Here is a 26,169-nt window from a genome sequence, read left to right on the forward strand (position 1 = left end):
GAGGATCGTCAGCTGATGTGGCGCACCTGGGCAGGCTTGGCCGGCAGGCTATAAAGGGTTGTCACATCAGCCAACTCTCGGTCTTCCCTGACTGGCAGGCCAAGCCTTTAGTTTATATTGGTCTGTTTTACTGATCCTACAGACGTCCACAGTATGTTACATTTTTGTATTTCTTATTATTTCGTTGAATAAATGTATTCCTTTTTGCATTTAAGTCACGTGTGTCTCCCTTTGTTGTTACGAACTACGAGGTTGTAATGCAAGTTACTAAATCTGTTTTGAACTGTCCGTCACACCCTTGGGAGTCAAGGCATCTTGCTCAACAACCCAAATACCTCAGTTACGTCAGCCAATAGGACTCCTATAAGGAGTAGCCTGTTCACTCTAGTCAAACTTCACATACAGCAAATCATTTATGATCCACAAGACTTATGTTTTGCAATATTTATTAAGCCTTACATTTGTTTTGCAAATCTGCCCACGTTGCTTTCTTAGAGAAACTAGGCTACATACAGGATGTCGTAGAAATGATGAACATTTGAATACAGATAGCATGCTGCCATAGGCTCAGGATAGACTTGACAGTATGTAAAGTAGTGTCTAGTTGATTTCGATATTTTAAAATGTTCCATTCATTTAATACATTTTCCAAAACAAAAGTCTGTCTCGGTGAAGTTGAACTTTCTGCTGTGAGAAAGACCCTTCGATTCAACGAGGAGCTGCTATTATTTCTATTCAAATTGATTCCAGTGCAAGAGAATGGTTATTGGATTCTCAGACCGGTTTTGATATGGAATAGAATGTGACCGCTTACATCATAACTGTTATCTTGTGTAAATGGCACTTTGTTCATGGGAGTAACATTGAAACTGTACAATTGTATTGTGTAACCGTTTTGAAATACTTTTCAATGGCCAAGAACATACCATTGAACTTTAAATTGACACAGCTGCCGAAGGCTTCTAGTGAGTTTCCTAATATTGGACTTCTTGAAACTATCTTGCAAATTCTCTGCAAAGCATTTGGCAATGATTTTACTACTGAATAGGACATTTTCTTACAATAGGCTTCATGTATGATTCAACAAAGATACATTCCTACATGTACAGTAAAATAGCTTATTGTTCTTATTGTATAACACTTACAAAAATTAATGTGATTTTACCTCCACCAAACGTTACCCAGGTGGTAAATTCTATATCTTGAATTCATCCTGTTTAACTTTATTAAATATTTAATTTATTGTTTTTAATTATTCTTCTTCATGAACACAACAGAAAAACACAGGCTTTTCTTTTGCACATGATTTGTGTACATGTGTACGTACATGTGTCAGCCACAAGACCACAACAATAGTGCCCTGCCTCTCACTCCCTGAGTGTAAAACATCAATGGGAACATCCTAGACTAGAGAGTGGTATGTTATGGGAGGGAATTCTGAAGGCCTCTGTCTCTCCATTTCTCTCAGGGGAGAGATCAGATGACACACACAGGAGAGGGGCTGGAGATGCACACTCACCCTGCCCTCGCCCCTCCACACACACTCACCCTGCCCTCGCCCCTCCACACACACTCACCCTGCCCTCGCCGCTCCACACACACTCACCCTGCCCTCGCCCCTCCACACACACTCACCCTGCCCTCGCCCCTCCACACACACTCACCCTGCCCTCGCCCCTCCACACACACTCACCCTGCCCTCGCCCCTCCACACACACTCACCCTGCCCTCGCCCCTCCACACACACCCACCCTGCCCTCGCCCCTCCACACACACCCACCCCTCCCACACACCCGCAGAGAGAGAGAGAGAGAGAGAGCTTTTGTGAGTGTAATGTTTACTGTTTCTTTTTATAAACTCAGCAAAAAAATAAATGTCCTCTCACTGTCAACTGCGTTTATTTTCAGCAAACTTAACACATTAATATTTGTATGAACATAAGATTCAACAACACAGACATAAAATGAACAAGTTCCACAGACATGTGACTAACAGAAATAGATTTTTTTTTTATTTTACCTTTATTTTACTAGGCAAGTCAGTTAAGAACAAATTATTTTTTTCAATGACGGCCTAGGATTTGTACCTTGTCTGCTCGGGTCGGTTACTAGTCCAACGCTCTAACCACTAGGCTACCCTGCCGCCCCGTGTCCCTGAACAAAGGGGGGGGGCATTAAATACTGCAGTGCAGCTCCTCCTCATGGACTGCACCAGATTTGTCAGTTCTTGCTGTGAGATGTTACCCCACTCTTCCACCAAGGCATCTGCACGTTCCCAGACATTTCTGGGTGGAACTGCCCTAGCCCTCACCCTCCGAGCCAACATGTCCCAGACATGATCAATGGGATTGAGACCCAGGCTTTTCACTGACATTCCTGTCTTGCAGGAAATCACGCACAGAACGATCAGTATGGCTGGTGGCATTTTCACGCTGGAGGGTCATGTCAGGATGAGCCTGCAGGAAGGTTACCACATGAGGGAGGAGGATGTCTTCCCTGTAACGCACAGCGTTGAGACTGCCTGCAATGACAACCAGCTCAGTCCGATGATGCTGTGACACACCGCCCCAGACCATGACGGACCCTCTACCTCCAAATCGATCCTGCTCCAATGTACAAGCCTCGGTGTAACGCTCATTCCTTCGACGATAAACGTGAGTCCGACAATCACCTCTGGTGAGACAAAACCACGAATTGTCAGTGAAGAGCACTTTTTGACAGTCCTGTCTAGTCCAGCAACGGTAGGTTTGTGCCCTTTGGCGACATTGTTGCCGGTGATGTCTGGTGAGGACCTGCCTTACAACAGGCCTACAAGCCCTCAGTCTAGCCTCTCTCAGTCTATTGCAAACAGTCTGAGCACTGATGGAGGGATTGTGCAGTCCTGGTGTAACTCGGGCAGTTGTTGTTGCCATCCTGTACCTGTCCCGCAGGTGTGATGTTCGGATGTACCGATCCTGTGCAGGTGTTGTTACACGTGGTCTGCCACGGCGAGGACAATCAGCTGTCCGTCCTGTCTCCCTGTAGTGCTGTCTTAGGCGTCTCACAATACAGACATTGCCATTTATTGCCCTGGCCACATCAGCAGTCCTCATGCCTCCTTGCAGCATGCCTAAGGCATGTTCACTGAGGTGAGCAGGGACCCTGGGCATCTTTCTTTTGGTGTTTTTCAGAGTCAGTAGAAAGGTCTCTTTAGTGTCCTAAGTTTTCCTAACTGTGACCTTAATTGCCTATCGTCTGTAAGCTGTTAGTGTCTTAACGACCGTTCCACAGGTGCATGTTCATTAATTGTTTATGGTTCATTGAACAAGCATGAGAAACAGCCTTTACAATTTATTTTATTTTACCTTTATTTAACTAGGCAAGTCAGTTAAGAACAAATTCTTATTTTCAATGACGGCCTAGGAACACTGGGTTAACTGCCTTGTTAGGGGCAGAACAACAGATTTTTACCTTGTCAGCTCAGGTATTCGATCTTGCAACCGAGGCTAGCCGCTAGGCTACCTGCCGCCCCGAGCTACAATAAAGATCTGTGAAGCTATTTGGATTTTTACAAATTATCTTTGAAAAACAGGGTCCTGAAAAAGGGACGTTTCTTTTTTTGTTGAGTTGAGTTTTTCACTTTTATCTACTTCACTTGCTTTGGCAATGTTGACATACATTTCCCATGACAATAAAGCCCTTAAATTGAAATTGAAGGTGGGGCCAAGCTAGGCAAGACAGGGAAGCCAGCCCAGCCAGATAATGATAACAGTAACATTGTGGTTGGGTGACTCTTTCTTTCTCTTCCTCTCTGTCAGTGACTGCTGTAGCTCCACCCCTGCGGTGCTGATGTCGAATTTAAAATATCACACCACTCTGCTGATCCCGCCCACATGTAGGACCACATAGAAATAGTCAGAAGTGGCTCAAAAAATCTAATATTTCTCCCTGGCACGAGATCTAGACACAGGCGCACAGTAAATCTTCTCTATATACCCAAACAACAGTCATTCGTTTATCCCAGTTTGTTTTAGCTGTGACTGCAACATCCACAAATATATAGAAGCATCTCTCAGTTGAGTTGAACTAGTGCTGTTCAGTAGGCTAGCTGTCAAACATTTTGCGTGCCGGGTGGTCGATATTAGACCAAGACGAAACACTTCGAATTGCGTGGAAGCCCAAAGGAGAAAAGATGCTACCGACTCGTGTGGGAATCACCGGGCTGACAGCATGTTGCCTGGTGTTGCTCTCCCACTGTTTTGCTCCTACAGGTAAGGATGTGAAGTCAATTGTATCATGCAAGATGCTTATGATGCCTATTTTGCAGAGCGGGTTTTGCCCTTGGGATTCTCTGGTCTAAACCATCTGACATGGAATTTGACATCTTTAAATTACTTATAACATGACATAGTTGTCAATAGCCTATATTTCAGTGATATTTTTTATTTTATGTCTGACATGGAATTGCAAATGCAACCGTGCTGCTCACACAGAATAAATGGCTAAATTGACATTTTCTGAATTAATTTCTGTTTCGGTGCTTACAATACCAGTCGAATGTTCAATTAAACCAATGTTTATACCCTCGTGTCCTAGGCTGAACTTGTAATAGTGGGTTTAGTGCGCAGGAAGGGGGCATGTTCTTGACATTGAGAGTCAAGCGCTAACAGCTTTTCAAGACATTTTCCTTTTCAAAGCCGATTAAAGATGAACTTAACCAATGGTTTTTCGTTGACAATATGTTTATCTCTAAAAGTTCAAATGTATCTATTTCGTCCGTATGAACGGAAGCTACGCTCGGGAAGTCGATTGGCTGTTCTTCAAATAGTATGTAGCCGCAAGCCAATCCGAATGAGAAATAGGCTCGTCACATCCGATATGTCAAAGCTGTCTGGTTTTACCTGTGGGCTTGACGTGTTGGAGGAAAAAGACGGTTGTCAACGAGAAAGGGCGCGGCAAAAGGGCGTCTAGCCCGGCTTCTATACGGTGTGGCAAGAGGTTATTCAACCCAGCTTCTGTGCCATGTATGGAGGAAATAACTTGGTTTTATTTTACACCTGAAGGATAGACTATTTTGCTGCAAAATTCTGATTGTTGCAGACCTTCTTGATCACTAATGTTATGCATTTGTAGGTTAGATGTAGCTTAATGTCAAAATACATTCTCAATTGGCATTTAAAATCATAGCTTTTGTCATCAACAATGAAATGTAATAGGCGCATTAATAGATGCATGTTATGAGGATATGTTTATCACCTCAAGCAAAGTCTGCTTCCTTCTTTAGATGTCTTGATATGATAAAAACCCACCCACAATGTATTGCAATTGTATTGCAATGCATTAACAGCAGTCGGGGCAAATTCCTTATTGGTTTCAGTAGGTAGGCTAAGGGTGAACTTACCGGCCTCTAGGTTAATATTGTGTTGTGTATTAGTCTAGTTGTGGCTACATTCTGCCACCCCGTTCTACTGTTATCCCTCAATCTTTAAGGTTGCATCCCAAATGGCAACATATTTCCTCTAAAGTGCACTACTTTTGACCAGAGCCCTATGGGACGATGCCATTTGCGATGCAGACTAACTCCTGCTCCCAGGGATTTGAAGATTAGAACTTCCATCCAATGTTTATAGTTCAAGGTATTCATTAATGTAGCAATTAAATTTGCTGCTGACGTGTGTGTGTGTGTGTGTGTGTGTGTGTGTGTGTGTGTGTGTGTGTGTGTGTGTGTGTGTGTGTGTGTGTGTGTGTGTGTGTGTGTGTGTGTGTGTGTGTGTGTGTGTGTGTGTGTGTGTGTGTGTGTGTGTGTCTGCTGTTAATGTATGTGTGGGGCCCCAGCAGTACTGTAGGTCTGCTGTTACTGTATGTGTGGGGCCCCAGCAGTACTGTAGGTCTGCTGTTACTGTATGTGTGGGGCCCCAGCAGTACTGTAGGTCTGCTGTTATGGTATGTGTGGGGCCCCAGCAGTACTGTAGGTCTGCTGTTATGGTATGTGTAGGGCCCCAGCAGTAGGTCTGCTGTTACTGTATGTGTGGGGCCCCAGCAGTACTGTAGGTCTGCTGTTACTGTATGTGTGGGGCCCCAGCAGTACTGTAGGTCTGCTGTTATGGTATGTGTGGGGCCCCAGCAGTACTGTAGGTCTGCTGTTATGGTATGTGTAGGGCCTCAGCAGTAGGTCTGCTGTTACTGTATGTGTGGGGCCCCAGCAGTAGGTCTGCTGTTACTGTATGTGTGGAGCCCCAACAGTAGATCTGCCGTTACTGTATGTGTGGAGCCCCAACAGTAGATCTGCTGTTACTGTATATATGGCGCCCCAACAGTAGGTCTGCCGTTACTGTATGTGTGGGGCCCCAACAGTAGGTCTGCCGTTACTGTATGTGTGGAGCCCCAACAGTAGATCTGCTGTTACTGTATGTGTGGAGCCCCAACAGTAGATCTGCTGTTACTGTATATATGGCGCCCCAACAGTAGGTCTGCCGTTACTGTATGTGTGGGGCCCCAACAGTAGGTCTGCCGTTACTGTATGTGTGGAGCCCCAACAGTAGATCTGCCGTTACTGTATGTGTGGAGCCCCAACAGTAGATCTGCTGTTACTGTATATATGGCGCCCCAACAGTAGGTCTGCCGTTACTGTATGTGTGGGGCCCCAACAGTAGGTCTGCCGTTACTGTATGTGTGGAGCCCCAACAGTAGATCTGCCGTTACTGTATGTGTGGAGCCCCAACAGTAGGTCTGCCGTTACTGTATGTGTGGAGCCCCAACAGTAGATCTGCTGTTACTGTATGTGTGGAGCCCCAACAGTAGATCTGCCGTTACTGTATGTATGGAGCCCCAACAGTAGATCTGCCGTTACTGTATATATGGCGCCCCAACAGTAGATCTGCTGTTACTGTATGTGTGGAGCCCCAACAGTAGATCTGCCGTTACTGTATGTGTGGAGCCCCAACAGTAGATCTGCCGTTACTGTATATATGGCGCCCCAACAGTAGATCTGCTGTTACTGTATGTGTGGAGCCCCAACAGTAGGTCTGCTGTTACTGTATGTGTGGAGCCCCAACAGTAGATCTGCCGTTACTGTATGTATGGCGCCCCAACAGTAGATCTGCTGTTACTGTATGTGTGGAGCCCCAACAGTAGATCTGCCGTTACTGTATGTATGGCGCCCCAACAGTAGATCTGCCGTTACTGTATATATGGCGCCCCAACAGTAGATCTGCCGTTACTGTATATATGGCGCCCCAACAGTAGATCTGCCGTTACTGTATGTATGGCGCCCCAACAGTAGATCTGCCGTTACTGTATATATGGCGCCCCAACAGTAGATCTGCCGTTACTGTATATATGGCGCCCCAACAGTAGATCTGCCGTTACTGTATATATGGCGCCCCAACAGTAGATCTGCCGTTACTGTATATATGGCGCCCCAACAGTAGATCTGCCGTTACTGTATATATGGCGCCCCAACAGTAGATCTGCCGTTACTGTATATATGGCGCCCCAACAGTAGATCTGCCGTTACTGTATATATGGCGCCCCAACAGTAGATCTGCCGTTACTGTGTATATGGCGCCCCAACAGTAGATCTGCCGTTACTGTATATATGGAGCCCCAACAGTAGATCTGCCGTTACTGTATATATGGGGCCCCAACAGTAGATCTGCCGTTACTGTATATATTTACATTTACATTTAAGTCATTTAGCAGACGCTCTTATCCAGAGCGACTTACAAATTGGTGCATTCACTGTGGGGCCCCAACAGTAGGTCTGCCGTTACTGTGTGTGGAGCCCCAAGGGGCTGTATTAGTTGACACCATGGAGAATAATGGGAAAATCCCTGTAGAGTTGCATCAGTGGTTCTAGAATAGAATAGATTCTAGAATAATCCCCATATGAATCATGCAGCCCCAAGAGCATCTGATAGGCATCGCATGATGTACATTCTCCTAACACACCAGATCTCTCAATCAGTCACCAGTGGCATCATGCAAAAACACCATTAATAACCTCACAATGAAGGTCCAAGTGGAATTGGATGAACTAGTATAAACCAAGTGCAGTTAGATTAACTAGTATAAACCAAGTGCAGTTAGATTAACTAGTATAAACCAAGTGCAGTCAGATTAACTAGTATAAACTGAATGCAGTTGGATGAATGAGTTTAAACCAAAATTGCAGTTAGCTGAACTAGTACAGACTGAGTTCTGTTGGTTTAGCATCTTGACAGATGACCATCAGTGCACATGTCATCTAGTTCTAAATTAATCTGTGGCTATGGAAAGACCAAGCCCTGACCTTTGGCAAGATTTGTGTTTACATACAAACACTTTTCTCGCCGTGGGTGTGTGTTTGCCAAAACAAGCAGAAATGCATAGGCAAACTAACTTAAAGAAACAAGCCTGTCACACACAATGACAAGGGCGTTGATGAGGACTCCAATATTAGCCTCACCTTTGACCTATATGGACCGTCCTCCTGTTGTCATCCAGTGTAGCCTTTCATACACTTCAACTAAAGCTGCAGAGACTGTTGGTGTTGCTGCTAAACAATATAGTCTTTTCAGCTCTAGTTTTACATTGACATTCTAGTAATTTAGCAGACACTCTTGTCCAGAGTGACTTACAGTTGGATTCAGTGTCAGAAGCCAGTGTGGAGTGGAGTGGACTGGAAGCCAGTGTGGAGTGGAGTGGACTGGAAGCCAGTGTGGAGTGGAGTGGACTGGAAGCCAGTGTGGAGTGGAGTGGATTGGAAGCCAGTGTGGAGTGGAGTGGACTGGAAGCCAGTGTGGAGTGGAGTGGACTGGAAGCCAGTGTGGAGTGGAGTGGACTGGAAGCCAGTGTGGAGTGGAGTGGACTGGAAGCCAGTGTGGAGTGGAGTGGACTGGAAGCCAGTGTGGAGTGGAGTGGACTGGAAGCCAGTGTGGAGTGGAGTGGAGTGGACTGGAAGCCAGTGTGGAGTGGAGTGGACTGGAAGCCAGTGTGGAGTGGAGTGGACTGGAAGCCAGTGTGGAGTGGAGTGGACTGGAAGCCAGTGTGGAGTGGAGTGGACTGGAAGCCAGTGTGGAGTGGAGTGGAGTGGACTGGAAGCCAGTGTGGAGTGGAGTGGAGGGACTGGAAGCCAGTGTGGAGTGGAGTGGAGGGACTGGAAGCCAGTGTGGAGTGGAGTGGAGTGGAGTGGAGTGACTGGAAGCCAGTGTGGAGTGGAGTGGAGTGGAGGGACTGGAAGCCAGTGTGGAGTGGAGTGGAGGGACTGGAAGCCAGTGTGGAGTGGAGTGGAGTGGACTGGAAGCCGGAGTGGAGTGGAGTGGAGTGGACTGGAAGCCAGTGTGGAGTGGAGTGGAGTGGAGTGGACTGGAAGCCAGTGTGGAGTGGAGTGGACTGGAAGCCAGTGTGGAGTGGAAGCCAGTGTGGAGTGGAGTGGACTGGAAGCCAGTGTGGAGTGGAGTGGACTGAAAGCCAGTGTGGAGTGGAGTGGACTGGAAGCCAGTGTGGAGTGGAGTGGAGTGGAAGCCAGTGTGGAGTGGAGTGGAGTGGACTGGAAGCCAGTGTGGAGTGGAGTGGAGTGGACTGGAAGCCAGTGTGGAGTGGAAGCCAGTGTGGAGTGGAGTGGACTGGAAGCCAGTGTGGAGTGGAGTGGACTGGAAGCCAGTGTGGAGTGGAGTGGACTGGAAGCCAGTGTGGAGTGGAGTGGACTGGAAGCCAGTGTGGAGTGGACTGGAAGCCAGTGTGGAGTGGACTGGAAGCCATTGTGGAGTGGACTGGAAGCCAGTGTGGAGTGGACTGGAAGCCAGTGTGGAGTGGACTGGAAGCCATTGTGGAGTGGACTGGAAGCCAGTGTGGAGTGGACTGGAAGCCAGTGTGGAGTGTGCGGAGGAGAAGGATGACATGGGAGAACTTGAGAAGGTTGAACACCAGGCAGGCTGCAGCTTTCCAGTTGAAATATATAACAGGTTACATGGAGGACATTTGGGCCTATTGGAAAGTCCATTGCAGACTAGGGTCTGGTGTTTAGTGAGCACGTTCTTTCTCTTCCATCCGCAGAAAAATCAGTGTTGAAGGACCTTACATGGTCAAGTTGTCATCAAGCAGGCAGGCAGTGTTTATTCATAGAACCTGATGGAGATTGGGAGGTGGGGACTCTACTCTCTCTATAAAATGTTTCTCTCTCCTTTTTTCTCCCGCTCTCTCTTTCTATCCCTCTAACTTCCTCTCTCTTTTTCTCTCTCCTTCACTGTCTCTTTCTATCTCTCTCGCTCCGCCTCTCCTCGCTCAGCAGCACGGCTAGATCAACGTGATTTCCGTTGTATGTAGGCAGCCATATGAAGGTCTATTCAGGTCATGGTGTAACTTGATCATGATGCTAACCTTTTGAAGACGGTAGGCGTACATTACAAGAAGTGAGCACTGTCTGTCTGCCAATAGGACTTCCTGTATTTCACAGTGAGCCAGCAGCAGTGGAAAGGTCCTTACAGGAAATTGGCTGCATCCAACAAGCACCTAACTACATTAAGGCCCTGTCCGGATGGCAGCTGTGGTCAGCTGTGTGTCTCTGCTAAAGGTGCGCAGGTCAGCTGTTTATTCACCAACACCTGCCCGTAATTGCTAATAAGCCATCCACAACCGCCAGATCCATTGTAATTCTGAGGCCCACACCCAACCCTAACCCACACATATAGAAAATGCCCTATAGGCTACAGTCAAAGACGGCAGAAGATGTTTTGACATCAGTTAGACCAGTTGTAAGGAAAAAGAAAGCTGTGAAAACGACCCGACCCCAACGTGTTTCTGATAAAATGTGCATCGAAGCCCAATTGAAATCTCATGTGGTTCAAATCAGATCAAAGTTTATTTGTCACGTGCGCCGAATACAACAGGTGTAGACCTTACAGTGGAATTCTAACTTACAGGCTCTAACCAACAGTGCAACAGGTAGATAAAGAAATAAAACAACAGTAAAAAGACAGTGAAAAATAACAGTAGTGAGGCTATATATAGTAGTGAGGCTATATACAGTAGTGAGGCTATATATAGTAGTGAGGCTATATATAGTAGTGAGGCTATATACAGTAGTGAGGCTATATACAGTAGTGAGGCTATATACAGTAGTGAGGCTATATACAGTAGCGAGGCTATATACAGTAGCGAGGCTATATATAGTAGCGAGGCTATATACAGTAGCGAGGCTATATACAGTAGCGAGGCTATATACAGTAGCGAGGCTATATACAGTAGCGAGGCTATATACAGTAGCGAGGCTATATACAGTAGCGAGGCTATATACAGTAGCGAGGCTATAACAGTAGCGAGGCTATAAACAGTAATGAGGCTATATACAGTAACGAGGCTATATACAGTAACGAGGCTTTAACAGTAGCGAGGCTATAACAGTAGCGAGGCTATAACAGTAGCGAGGCTATAACAGTAGCGAGGCTATAACAGTAGCGAGGCTATATACAGTAGTGAGGCTATATACAGTAGTGAGGCTATATACAGTAGTGAGGCTATATACAGTAGTGAGGCTATATACAGTAGTGAGTCTATAACAGTAATGAGGCTATAACAGTAATGAGGCTATAACAGTAGTGAGGCTATAACAGTAGTGAGGCTATAACAGTAGTGAGGCTATAACAGTAGTGAGGCTATATACAGTAACGAGGCTATTACAGTAACGAGGCTATAACAGTAGCGAGGCTATAACAGTAGCGAGGCTATATACAGTAGCGAGGCTATAACAGTAGTGAGGCTATATACAGTAGCGAGGCTATAACAGTAGTGAGGCTATATACAGTAGTGAGGCTATATACAGTAGCGAGGCTATAACAGTAGCGAGGCAACATACAGTGAGGCTACATACAGACACCGGTTAGTCAGGCTGATTGAGGTAGTATGTACATGTAGATATGGTTGAAGTGACTATGCATATATAATAAACATAGAGTAGCAGTAGCGTAAAAGAGGGGGTGGTGGGTGGCAGGACACAATACAGATAGCCCAGTTAGCCAATGTGCGGGAGCACTGGTTAGTCGGGCCAATTGAGGTAGTATGTACATGATTGTATAGTTAAAGTGACTGTGCATATATGATAAAAAGAGAGTAGCAGCAGTGTAAAAGAGGGGGAGGCATACAATGTAAATAGTCTGGGTAGCCATTTGATTACCTGTTATATTGAGAAATTGAAATACTATCAGATTGTATGATGAGGACAGCACCTCTACAGTCGGTATCTAACGGAGCAATGCATTCTCAAGAAATCATATGTCTCCACTCCTGTTCCCAAGTCCAAATTTAGCCTACATTTGGTTTATAATTTACCTGCAAGAAAGGCTACATTCTGCAGGAGTTATTATTAAGGCTGTGTGAGAGGTTATAGACCTACAGTCCATGTCCAGATTTCAGTTTCCATCTAACCCATCTGAACAGTAGGCTACAGTTCCTTTGACATAGGCCTATTTTAAGTCCCGTCTTGTGACGGTCAAATGTGTATAGTGTCTCACAATCACACAGAACATAGCCAGCACTGCTATCCTCCTCTTTCACCACATCTGTCCCAAACATTTATTTTCAGGCCCTCCCTTCTCTTTATTTTCAACTCTCCTTTTGCAGCTTTTGTCTTATTGAATGAAATTTCAACCATGTCCTTAACTCTTTCTGCCTGTTTCCCGAAAGCATTTGGCGATTGGCTGTGTAGTCTATTTGGAGTGCAGCTCGGCCCGAAAGCTTAGTCTTCTGCACTAATGCCAGATAGCCTACAATAATGAAATAAGAAGTCCAAGAAGCCTGTTGATAGAAATTGCACTAGAATTGTACATTGATGGATATTTTGAAGCTATTGTTTCTCTTTATTTAACCTACCTGCCACACACATCCGCCAATATTTAATGACCATGAAGCCGTCCGCCCCGCGGATATAACTGTGGGACTGCGGGTTATGAGTCAACCCCCCCCTCAACTAGTCTCCCTCGCTCTGTCTTATTTGTCTCTGCATCGCTCAACCCCTGTCTATTTGTCTCTGCATCTAGTCTCTGCCTCGCTCTGTCTATTTGTCTCTGCCTCTGCTCTGTCTGTCTATTTGTCTCTGCCTCGCTGTCTATTTGTCTGTCTCTGTCTATTTGTCTCTCCCTCTCCTCCCCCGTGGGTCAAATTGTGTGGGGATGGCATCAGGCATAGGAAGGAGAATGCAAATCAGGTGACTTGCCGATAATTCCATTTACAAGACAGACATGCGGGCGGGTGGACAGGCGGGCAGGCAGGCAGAGAGACACCTAAGAATGTGCCGATTGGTAAATAAGGAAGGTTGCTTATAATGGCTTTTTGGTTCTTAGAATCTGGAGATTATTATGCAATAGTTTACAGGCTGCATGCAGAGCTAGTTTGAATGTGATCTGTTGTAACTAATGAAAAGTACCCTGCTGGTAGAACTGTGTAGATTTGTTAAAGTAACGTTCCACTCGAAATACAACAGGATTTTCCCACTCACTTTGTCTGAAGTAAATTCCCCAAGACAATTATTTTCTGGAGTAATTGTGAAGAAAACCAATGCAATACAATACAACTATTATCCCTCAAGGAAACGTGTCAGAGAAATCACCCCATATTTGTTATCTTGATTTAGTTTAGTCACAACCTCAAAGACAAATGAAATGTCCATATGGTGACTCACTGCACATACAGTAACCGTACAGACAGTAGGCGGACTGCATTAAGTGGGCCCATAAGGAAGTTAAGTAGACAGGAACCAAACTTCTATTTTATTATTGTTTGTTTAATAATAATTAACTGTAACCTGAACAGTGTGCCACAAACAAACTTCCTCCGTCTTCTGTGCTTGGTTACTACGCCAAGTGCATGGCTTAGTTATCGACCAATGATACGCACGACACGCACACAAATACACTCTGACGCCATGACACGCCCACACTGGGAGAGAGGGCTACGTATAGCTATGGCGTGGCCCAACCTTTCCAGCCAGATGGTTTTGGGTTCAAACGTAAGCTAGACTTGGCCTCTGTCGTTGATAACAACTCACATTCAAAGCTAGTCAATGGAAAGAGGTTTCCATTCAGAACTGCTGGGCTTTTTTTTTTTTTTTTTAAAGATAAACCACTTACAACATCCTGGGAAAATAACTCACCCACTGCATTTCAATTAGAGACTAAGTTGAATGCAGTACAAGTCCTCTATTACACAATGTATATCTAATCATATAGGCTACAAAGAGAGAGTGCAGTACAGTATGCTTGGGAAGGGAGATTTGTGACCCAGAGAGAGAATAGTAGGCATAGTTGTGGCGTACAGTCTAACATACTATACACACAGATGCCTTTTGAGAGAGTACAGTGGGCTATGCTGCTGGAGGTTGAGCGTCTTGTGACCCAGAGAGAGAATGGTAGAGAGAACACAGTATGCAGCTTGAGAGGCTTGTGACCCATTTGTAGATGATGGGACAGAAGATTAGCAGGAGAGAAAATTAAAACACAGACAGGGAGAGGAGATGAGAGGGGAGAGACAGAGAGAGAGAAGGGGGAGGGGAGACAGAGAGGATCATGGAAAGAGAGAGAGAGGCAGAGTGCGTGTCGGGCCAAGTAACGTCTCCGTTTTCACTTGAGAGACTGTATAAGTCTCAGGTCGAGCGAACAGTCAGCCGGCCTCGTAAATGTATCACCACTCTCTCCAAGAACTGCTGGAATAGGATGGGGGGGAAACTATTCCTGGAACCTCCACATCTGGTAGTGTGTGTGTGTGGGGGAACTGTGTGTGTGTGTGTGTGTGAGACTGTGTGTGTGTGTGTGTGTGTGTGTGTGTGTGTGTGTGTGTGTGTGTGTGTGTGTGTGTGTGTGTGTGTGTGTGTGTGTGTGTGTGTGTGTGTGTGTGTGTGTGTGTGTGTGTGTGTGTGTGTGTTGGGTTCACTGGAAACACAGCCACAGTCTTGGCGGTTACAGTGCCTGTGTAATTAAGCATTTGAGGCGAGGGGTTCAGCAGTCGTTTTTTCCTATGAAAAGCCCTGCTTGATCAAGTCAGGCCAACATTTCTCAATACAAGATCGTCTTATGATATTACAGTCCCACATCTCTACATGAAGGTGTGAGCATTGGTGACATCACATGCCAATAGACAGAGCAAGCAACCTCTATCTTCTGAATCTACTTCACTAACTCTCTGTGTAGCAACCGACTTTACGACTTGAGTCATGCTGGTGTAGCCGCGGTTACTACTACAAGTGTCAACATTTGACAGCTTGAGTTCAGAAAATTCCTGGTGTTGTGTCCCTTTGTGCCCCACCTCCCCCTGTTGCTCTCACTAGTGCTCTTGTTATGAGTATTTCGAGGAATGTCACTCAAGGGCCAATCAGCAGCGGGTGGTGTGATTATGACTCCTCCCCCCTTCCATTGTCTTAAAGAGACATCCTCCGGCTCTGACTCATACTCTGTTGCCTCAGGCACAGTGGAATTTGACAGTGGAGGGAGATAAACTGACTTAGTGACCGAGACCTTGCAGAATATTGAAGGTTCCATGCTAGCTTTACCTGATGGCTCTCACTTCCTTGTTAAAGACATCTTCACTTTGATTGGTCAGATGAGTTCAATGAGGTTGTGACCTCAGCAACCCAAAATAAACTGGGCCGTTTTGGGGTTAAATCTCATTTCACTGTTGAATAGGCTCGTCAAACAGTAACGTGGTATTCATTCATAGGCCTACTGGCAGAAACTATAAGTGAGAAAAAAATGTATTTCCTTGCTCAAGTCTGTAAGTTGTTTAACTTTCCCTTACCGGATGCTGTATATGTGGGCCAATGGTGTGTGCGTGTGAGTTGACACTTGTGTGTGTTCTGTTTCGGCAACATCTTGTCCTGCACTAATTTCTTTCATTTGAAGGTTTACATGAGAAACGCACAAACAGTAGTTGCCAAGCAACAGTCTTGAGTGCATAACAAAATGGCCGTCAAGTTCTCACTGTCTGCTGAAAGACCATGAGATACAGTAGCTCCAGTGTGTGAACGATAAGAGATAAGTCTCTCCCATGGGGAATCTCCTTCACTTCCTGTTTAGAAATGCTCCATATTGTGGTCTTTTTACCACATATCCTGTTCCTTTATCTTTGGACTCTCACTACTGTAGTTCTTATCACACATAATTGCTGGTCCCAGAGGGGCACTACAAAACATTGTAGAGGATGTGTTCTTCTCACCAACAACTAGATATAATCCCAATCTTAATGGCCGTCAGATGACTGCCCTCTGTTGTCAGCGAGCGTTGTTGAACATGAACTAACCGAGGGAAGTTACTTAGTTAAATGTTAGTTAACATCCGTCACTACTACAGACCTATTCTATCCTCTGCGTGAGCCTAATGTTATGTGGTACTAGTGTCGCGTGACAGAAAATATGTATAATGAATTATTGCCCTATATTGTAAAAAGTTACTGAATCTGTATCAAATACACTCTGTTAAACTGTCGACCGTGTATATTATATTTGTACTACCTTGTGTATATTTTAGGCCGTCATTGTAATTAAGAATTTGTTCTTGACTGACTTGCCTCGTTAAATAAAGGTTAAATAAATACAACCATTTGTTTTTTTAAATTACACTAGTATAGATCTATATAAGATGAAATGTGTCCTGTCTGTCAATCATTTACAGTTATCCTGGGTTTTTCTTCCCCTAGATGCTGCGTATACATGTGGGACAAGTCAGTTCAGGTGTGGCAACGGGAAATGTATCACCAGCCGGTGGGTGTGTGACGGAGGTGATGACTGTGGTGACGGAACTGACGAGCTGCCAGCCGCCTGTGGTGAGTAACGGACTCTTCCTCCTCTTCTACTCTTCTTCTCTCTCCTCTTTCTTTTCATACTCTTCTTCCTCATCCTTCGTCCTCTTCTTCCTCATCCTTCGTCCTCTTCTTCCTCATCCTCGTCCTCCTCTTCAGATAAGATAGAACTGCTAAGATGTGTCACACAGCCTCTAATGTCTCTATCTGTTCATGTCTCTCTGTGTCTCCAGAGGCTAAGACCTGCCTGCCCACTGAGTTCAGCTGCGGAGGCCCACTGAACAAGTGTATCTCCGGAACGTGGCACTGTGATGGCAAAGCTGACTGTGACAATGGAGCTGATGAGAAGGGCTGTGGTAAGATAACAGTACGGATGTAGGATCTTAATTTGATCACCCTGTTGCAGGAGAACTTTCCTGCAATGCAGGACATTTAACATTTGTAGTGTATTTGAAGTTTAAGAAGGCTTATGAAGTTAGTAAATTTCCACTTTGAAATTTGACTCGAAATGTCCATTAATTATAATCCACGTAATAATCCACATTTCCGGTTGCTGCAGGATTATTTTCCTTCTGTAGCAAACTGTCTCAAATTAAGATCCTACATATTTACATTCACTAGTCTAGTCCAATAGTGTATATGCTGTAGCCAACTATCGTTGTCATACCTGATTACACTGCAGTCATCACCATACCGAAGACAAACTGTTCTGTTCAACACTGATTACCTCTGTAGTTAATGCATGATGATGTGATAAGACTCCAGTTTGTAATCACTAACTGGTACTATCACCACATAACTCTGGTCCTTGTGTCTACTCTGCACCCATTGAACCCTTAGACAAAAACCTCTCATTCTTTTAGTGACAACAACATTATTTACAGATATAATAACATCCTAAAGGCACAATAGAGTAACAAATACTGTCACCCAGTCCCAAACCTTCCAAACCTATGCCTAACCCTCCAGCCCTCGCTCTCCCTTCCTCCCTCCAGCCGCAAAGAACTGCACCGACAACGAGTTCCGCTGCTCCAACGGTCAGTGCATCGCCGTCTCCTTCGTGTGCGACAAGGACAACGACTGTTCCGATGGTTCTGACGAGACTTCCTGTCCCACCGCCACCTGCGGTCCCAACGCCTTCCAGTGTAACAACACTGTGTGTGTCCCGCGTCTCTGGGCCTGCGACGGCGACGCCGATTGTGCCGACGGTTCAGACGAGTGGCCCCAGAACTGTGGCGGGAGGGACACCAAACCGACAACAAAGCCCTGTGGGCCACATGAATTCCACTGTGGGAGTGGGGAGTGTATCCATAGGAGTTGGAGCTGTGATGGAGGCAAGGACTGTCAGGATAATTCAGATGAAACCAACTGCAGTGAGTGGAAGGGTTTTTGACAATATTCAACTCTGCTTCTGTCCTTTCTCTCTGAAACATTTGTGTTTTTTCAAAAGCAGTAATATGCTTATTTAGTTAAGCGTTTACAAAAACAAATGTTCATCTTCCAAGATATACTGTATAAACAGATACTAAACTAAGGGACTCTTAAGAGAAAATCCCAATCGCTCTTTCTTTATGTGTCCATCTGTCTTGTTGTATTGTTTATCTAACCTCTCTCTCTCTGTCTCTCTGTCTCTGTCTCTCTCTCTGTCTCTCTCTCTGTCTGTCTCTCTCTCTGTCTCTGTCTCTCTCTGTCTCTGTCTCTCTCTCTGTCTCTCTCTCTGTCTGTCTCTCTCTGTCTCTCTCTCTCTGTCTCTCTGTCTCTCTGTCTCTGTCTCTCTCTCTGTCTCTCTCTCTCTCTCTCTCTGTCTCTCTGTCTCTCTCGGTAGGTCGGCCCACTTGCCAGCCAGATGAGTTTCAGTGTAATGATGGCTCCTGTATCCATGGTAGCCGTCAGTGTGACCGCCAGTTTGACTGCAGGGATCTGAGTGATGAGATGGACTGCAAGAGCGGTGAGGCTCAGCCCTAATGGACACACACACACACACACACACACACACACACACACACACACACACACACACACACACACACACACACACACACACACACACACACACACACACACACACACACACACACACACACACACACACACACACACACACACACACACTCTCCCTATAGCTGTACTATATGTCTAATAATATTCTCTTCTTTCTTATTCTCCCCCAGTGGATGCGTGTGAGGGCCCGAATAGCTTCAGGTGTAAGAGTGGGGAGTGCATCACCGTGGACAAGGTGTGCAACGGGAAGAAAGACTGCCGAGACATGTCCGACGAACCTATCAGGGAGTGTGGTGAGTTGGAACCGTAGAGATATTCTGCGTCCCAAATGGCACCCTAATCCCTGTTTCGCCCGCTACTTTTGACCCTGGGCCCATAGGGAACTCCCTTTACACCCACATACCATTCAGTGGAAAACAGAGGAGAGAGACCACATCCCAGCTAGGAAAATATGATGGAGACAGCTAGCCAAGTGGTTCAGGCCAGTCTGGTCTGGCCAAACTAGTTAGTGGTTGTAAAGAGTGAGGTGACTGGTTTAGTCTTGCCTAAGGGAAAAGGCTGTCATCATGGACATTGAGGATGATGGTTGTTTCTTATAGTTTTCTAGATAGATATATTTCTTCTAACTGATTTCCGGTCTGATTCTGCAGGCAACAACGAGTGTTTGACCAATAACGGCGGTTGCTCTCACACCTGTACCGACCTGAAGATTGGCTTCAATTGCTCCTGTCCTGCTGGGTACAGTCTGGGGAAGGACAACAGGAAATGTGAAGGTGTGCGGAAATAAATGTTAATATTAATGACTGAGCTCTAAGTCACTATAGTGACGAGTGCCGGATAAGATCACAGGACCTTGGATTTGGATCAAATCACACTATGAATTGCCACAACTGACCCCTGACCCTATCTTCTGACCTCTAACCCTGTTTTCCTCCTCCTGTAGACATTGATGAGTGTGCTGACCCAGACACCTGTACCCAGATCTGTGTGAACATCCTGGGAAGTTACAAGTGTGAGTGTGAGGAGGGCTATGAACTGGACCCCAAGACCAAGACCTGCAAGGCTGCCACAGGTACGTGTGAGATGGAGGGACACACTATCTAAGCTACATTCCGACAGCCACCCCAGCATACCACTTAGAATGGATGCTTGATAGATTGCTTGCTAGTGTGGATATATGAACAGAGCCTTGGGAGCAATTCTGATATAGTCTGAACAAATTAAAGCAAAGAAGAGGTTTCGGTAGCTTCTCTGAGGCCTCATTATTAAACAACTTTCTAAATGAGATGTAAATATAGTTATGTAAAGTGGCAGATTTGAGGCCCACTTTTTTTTAACTGGAAATGACAACTTTTTAAATGTGATGTAAACAGTTGGGAAAGTAGCAGACTTGAGGTCGAAATCTAAAACTTTCTAAATCTAATTGTATGTCTTCCAGGTACTGTCCCCTACCTGTTGTTCACCAACCGCCACGAGGTGAGGAAGATGACTCTGGACCGTAGAGAGTATGTCCCTCTCATCCCCAGACTGAAGAACGTGGTGGCCCTGGACATGGACATGCCTGGACACAAGATCTTCTGGTCTGACCTGTACCACAGGAAGATCTACAGGTGAGGACCTGCTGGGGGAAGGTGTGTGTGTGTGTGTGTGTGTGTGTGTGTGTGTGTGTGTGTGTGTGTGTGTGTGTGTGTGTGTGTGTGTGTGTGTGTGTGTGTGTGTGTGTGTGTGTGTGTGTGTGTGTGTGTGTGTGTGTGTGTGTGTGTGTGTGTGTGTGTGTGTGTGTGTATCTGCAAACAGACAATATACAGTATTTGTTAGTTAACAAACATCTATTTTGTCCTGCACCCTTCCCCAGCGCCGACATGAACTTGGCAGGGAACTCCTCCCACCACAACGTGGTGATTGACAGCCAGATGGAGGTGCCGGAGTGCCTGGCCGTCGACTGGATTCACGGTAACATCTATTGGACGGACAGTGAGCTCCAGACCATCTCCGTGGCAACAACGGACGGAACACGGCGAAAGACACTGATCAGCGAAGGACTGGAGAAACCAAGAAGCATCGTGGTGGACCCAGCCAATAAGTAAGAAACTTGGGATTTGATTGATTGATTTTATTAACCTTGTTTTCATCAGTATCATGTTCAATAGGTGTTTGACTGCCATGAAAAGCAAAAAGATAAATCTTCGACAGGATTCTTTTGTTGTCGAACATATTGGAATAATTGAATGAGTGAGGATCTCTTTCGCAACAAGAAACATGGCAGAAGCTCAACGTGTGTGTGTGTGTGTGTGTGTGTGTGTGTGTGTGTGTGTGTGTGTGTGTGTGTGTGTGTGTGTGTGTGTGTGTGTGTGTGTGTGTGTGTGTGTGTGTGTGTGTGTGTGTGTGTGTGTGTGTGTGTGTGTGTGTGTGTGTGTGTGTGTGTGTGTGTGTGTTTTTCTCTAAAGACCTCCAGATGTTGTGCTGAAGTGTGTTTGAGGTCGGAGTTTTGACTGACGGTACTGTGTCTGTTTTCAGCTTCATGTACTGGACTGACTGGGGCAACGAGGCCAAGATCGAGAAGAGTGGGCTGAACGGAGCCGACCGCGTCGCCTTGGTAACGGACAACATCATGTGGCCCAACGGCATCACTCTTGGTAAGAAGAGTCCACTGATTGGACACTGCAATATAGTGATGTGCGATTGGACACATTGTAATTTGCTGTCTCACATGATTCTTGTACTCGTATACAGAGCAGTTGAGATTTTGCGATGTGTTATTGTTGGAAGTTCTATCGTACTGTAGGTGTACATTATTTACATTCAAATAATCTGCCTCGTTATCAGGCGTGGAAGCATTGTTTATAAGTGAATGATTATACAGTTGGATTTCTCTAACGCTCCTTGCCTCTGGAACAGACATGGTTAACCAGCGTCTGTACTGGGTGGACTCTAAGATGCACACCCTCTCCAGCATCGGCGTAAACGGAGAAGGACGACACACACTCATCTACAACGAGGACAAGCTGGCTCACCCCCTCTCTCGCCGTCTTCGAGGTAAATAGTGATGGAATGTGGACATTAAGGTCTCCCTAACCTGAGTTCCATCTGGAGTATAGTTATGGGCAGGTCCTAGAGGAATTGTAGGAAGGGAAAGGGAGACTTAACTGAACCAGTAGAGTCCAGTCCATGTGGACAATGGTTACAATCCATCCTCAGAACCTCCTAGATCCCTGGGTCGAGCACCATGGTCTCCCCCCTCTACCCTGGCTGTGGCCCCAGAACCTCCTTTAGGTCCCTATGTCGAGCACCATGGTCTCCCCCCTCTACCCTGGCTGTGGCCCCAGAACCTCCTCTAGATCCCTGGGTCGAGCACCATGGTCTCCCCCCTCTACCCTGGCTGTAGCCCCAGAACCTCCTTTAGGTCCCTGGGTCGAGCACCATGGTCTCCCCCCTCTACCCTGGCCCCAGAACCTCCTTTAGGTCCCTGGGTCGAGCACCATGGTCTCCCCCCTCTAGCCCAAACCAACCTGGCTGTGGTAGCTTTAATTAAAGGGGATTTCCAGGTTGGGTCTTATACACCAGCCCGGTTTATGAGTTTAGCCATGCAGCTAGCCAGCTTTAGCTGTATTACATAAATCCATCCATGTAGCTGCTGAATGGAGACCAAACTGATCTTACAGTATCCAGGTCATAGGAGGTTAATAAGCCCCATATCTGAAACGGTTGGTTTCCACCAGATACATACATTAAGTCTTTGTTTGTGGATGGATTTGTAAGGATTTGTACTGACTCTGATATGCTATGTACTGACTCTGATATGCTATGTACTGACTCTGATATGCTATGTACTGACTCTGATATGCTATGTACTGACTCTGATATGCTATGTACTGACTATCTACAGTTGGTTAAAATTAAGTACTGTATGTACAGTTGGTTAACTTTGTAAGTACTGTATGTACTGACTATGTACAGTTGGTTAACATTAAGTACTGTATGTACTGACTATGTACAGTTGGTTAACATTAAGTACTGTATGTACTGACTATGTACAGTTGGTTAACATTAAGTACTGTATATGACTATGTACAGTTGGTTAACTGTGTGTACTACTGACTATGTACAGTTGGTTAACTGTGTGTACAGTATGTACTGACTAGTACAGTTGGTTAACTGTGTGTACAGTATGTACTGACTATGTACAGTTGGTTAACTGTACAGTTGGTTAACAGTTGGTTAACTTTGTAAGTACTGTATGTACTGACTATGTACAGTTGGTTAACATTAAGTACTGTATGTACTGACTATGTACAGTTGGTTAACATTAAGTACTGTATGTACTGACTATGTACAGTTGGTTAACATTAAGTACTGTATGTACTGACTATGTACAGTTGGTTAACTGTGTGTACTGTGTGTACTGACTATGTACAGTTGGTTAACTGTGTGTACAGTATGTACTGACTATGTACAGTTGGTTAACTGTGTGTACAGTATGTACTGACTATGTATAGTTGGTTAACTTTAAGTACTGTATGTACTGACTATGTACAGTTGGTTAACATTAAGTACTGTATGTACTGACTATGTGCAGTTGGTTAACTTTGTAAGTACTGTATGTACTGACTATGTATAGTTGGTTAACTTTGTAAGTACTGTATGTACTGACTATGTACAGTTGGTTAACTTTGTGTACTGTATGTACTGACTATGTACTGACTATGTACAGTTGGTTAACTTTGTGTACTGTATGTACTGACTATGTACAGTTGGTTAACTTTGTGTACTGTATGTACTGACTATGTACTGACTATGTACAGTTGGTTAACTTTGTTCTGTATGTACTGACTATGTACTGCCTATGTACAGTTGGTTAACCTAGTTTTTCTTCCTGTCTCTCTTTTTTCTGGTTTTTCTCATTTGTTTCACAGGAGAAAGTATTCTGGACCGACATGGGCGACAGAGCGGTCATGAGCGCCAACCGCCTGACAGGAAATGACATCACTGTACTGGCGGAGGACCTGATGCAGCCAGAGGACATCATTGTATACCACAACCTCAAGCAGCCCATCGGTATGGCAACGCACGCTTTTTAAAAACATAACAAATCTTACATGAATAACTGTAATTAACTTTAAAAGCTGAATCAGGTGGTCTAACACTCACTCTCTCACGTTTCTCTCTCTCTCTCTCCTATAGGAAAGAACTGGTGCACAGAGAAAAACTTTGTGAATGGAGGTTGTGAGTTCCTATGTCTACCTGCTCCCCAGATCAACCAACACTCCCCCAAATACACCTGTGCCTGTCCTGATCACATGACCCTCGGCCTGGACATGAGGAAGTGTGTGGCAGGTATGTGTTTTCCTCTGTCGAACCCTATGGAACTTTAGAGGAGAAGGTGCAACTACTGCCCTTTATACCCCTTTCCTGCAGTCAAATGACCAGATCGCCCTCCTCATGGGTGGAATGTTATTCATATATTCATTATTAATCATCATTAAAATCTGTTTAAGACCAAATATTTTGTAGTTAAAAGCTAGTTCAAAAGCCAATGGATGTCAGTGTTAGTGTTTATCCTCGTACTCACTGTTCATGGTCATTGAACCTTTTCTCAAACTAACTGACACGTTCTTGTGTGTCTAACCTCTAACCTTTGGTGACCTTTAACCCCGTCTCTTATCTCAACAGCTCCAACAACTACCGCTCCCTCCACCACTCCCAAAACTGCAACTCCCATCCCTACCAGGGTCCCAACCAAACAGCCAGCTGGTCCCACTTCCACCACAACTACAACTACCACAACTACCTCCTCCGCCCACCGGGCCCAGCCTCAGGACCCTGATAGGTCCTCGACCACTCACAGTCCACAGGAAACTGCGGTCACAGGTCAAAGTGGCTATGTTGCCATGCCCAAAGTAGCTGAGGCATCACACCATACTGTGCTCTACATTGTCTTACCTATCAGTGAGTATTTTACCTTGTAGTATCAGCATAATGTCTAGTGCACTGATAAATACAGTAGTACTGTAGTAACCTACTCTCTGTTTATATGTTGACTTCTGTGTTGATATACACTGAGTGTACAAAACATTAGGAACACCTGCTCTTTCCATGAGACTGACCAGGTGAAAGCTATGATCCCTTATTTATGTTATGTGTTAAATCCACTTTAATCAGTGTAGATGAAGGGGAGGAGACAAGCCTTGAGACATTTGAGACATGGATTGTGTACGTGTGCCATTCAGAGGGTGAATGGGCAAGACAAATGTTTAAATGCTTTGAACAGGGTATGGTAGTAGGTGCCAGGTGCACCGGTTTGAGTGTGTCTAGAACTGCAACGCTCTGGGTTTTTGACTCTTAACCGTTTTCCATGTGTATCAAGAATGGTCCACTAACCAAAGGACATCCAGCCAACTTGACACAACTGTGGGAAGCATTAGAGTCAACATGGGCCAGCCTCCCTGTGGAACGCTTTCGACACCTTGTAGGGTCAATGCCCGACGAATTGAGGCTGTTCTGAGGGCAAAGGGGGGTGTAACTCAATATTAGGAAGGTGTTTCTAATGTTTTGTACACTCATTAAAACACATATCATTGTAAAAGTTAAACTGGCTTTACCTACCATACTTTATCAACAACAACAATTACAACAACAAGAACTGACCTTTGACCCCCTATCTCCTCTCTCCAGTGATGATGTGCCTGGTGCTGTTTGGTGCAGTGTTGCTATGGAGACACTGGAGGCTGAAGAACACCAACACCATCCACTTTGACAACCCCGTGTACCAGAAGACCACAGAGGACGAGTTGCACATCTGTAGAAACCACAGCCAGGACGGATACACCTACCCACAGGTACTGTCACCTAGCAACCTACCAAGCAACCCAGTCACTGTCTTATTACTTATGTAGACTACACGTGTCACCAGGGTTAGAGTTCATTCCATTTAAATTCTCATACTGTGTTGAGATCAATTCCATTTCGATTAAGTGAAATAATGGGATGAATTGCCCATTGTTTTCCTATGTGGAGTTGCAATCCACTTGACCCCAATCCTGCAGGTGTTCTGCAGTGGCTAATAGAAAGCATGTGACTGATTATGGTATAGCCTATGAAATACTGCATGTAGTGGTTTTCAGTGTTGTGTGACTTTGTGTTTATGGTTATTTTCTGTCTCCCCTCACAGAGACAGATGGTGAGCCTGGAAGAAGACCTGGCGTGACTAGTAGAAGAAGAAGAACAAGTGGATATGAAGAATTGTATTTAAAGAGATTGTTGTTTGAAAAAGTGACAAACATAAACCGATGGAGGTCATTTTAACCCTAATGCTACTCACACGTCCTTTCCAATCCAATGACGATGACCTCATCTCGATGACCTAAGTTCCTGGCTTCCTGTTCCGAAGATTCCGTTCCGACCTCAACACTGTGCTGCCATCCAAGACGAA

The 26,169-nt window shown here is 45.3% G+C and overlaps 1 pseudogene; it reads left to right on the forward strand.

Annotated features, from left to right (window-relative positions):
* Positions 1–3,880: 3,880 nt before the first annotated feature.
* On the forward strand, positions 3,881–26,169 carry LOC124015620 (annotated as a pseudogene).

Source organism: Oncorhynchus gorbuscha, linkage group LG26 (assembly GCF_021184085.1).
Source record: "Oncorhynchus gorbuscha isolate QuinsamMale2020 ecotype Even-year linkage group LG26, OgorEven_v1.0, whole genome shotgun sequence".
Lineage (NCBI taxonomy): Eukaryota > Metazoa > Chordata > Actinopteri > Salmoniformes > Salmonidae > Oncorhynchus > Oncorhynchus gorbuscha.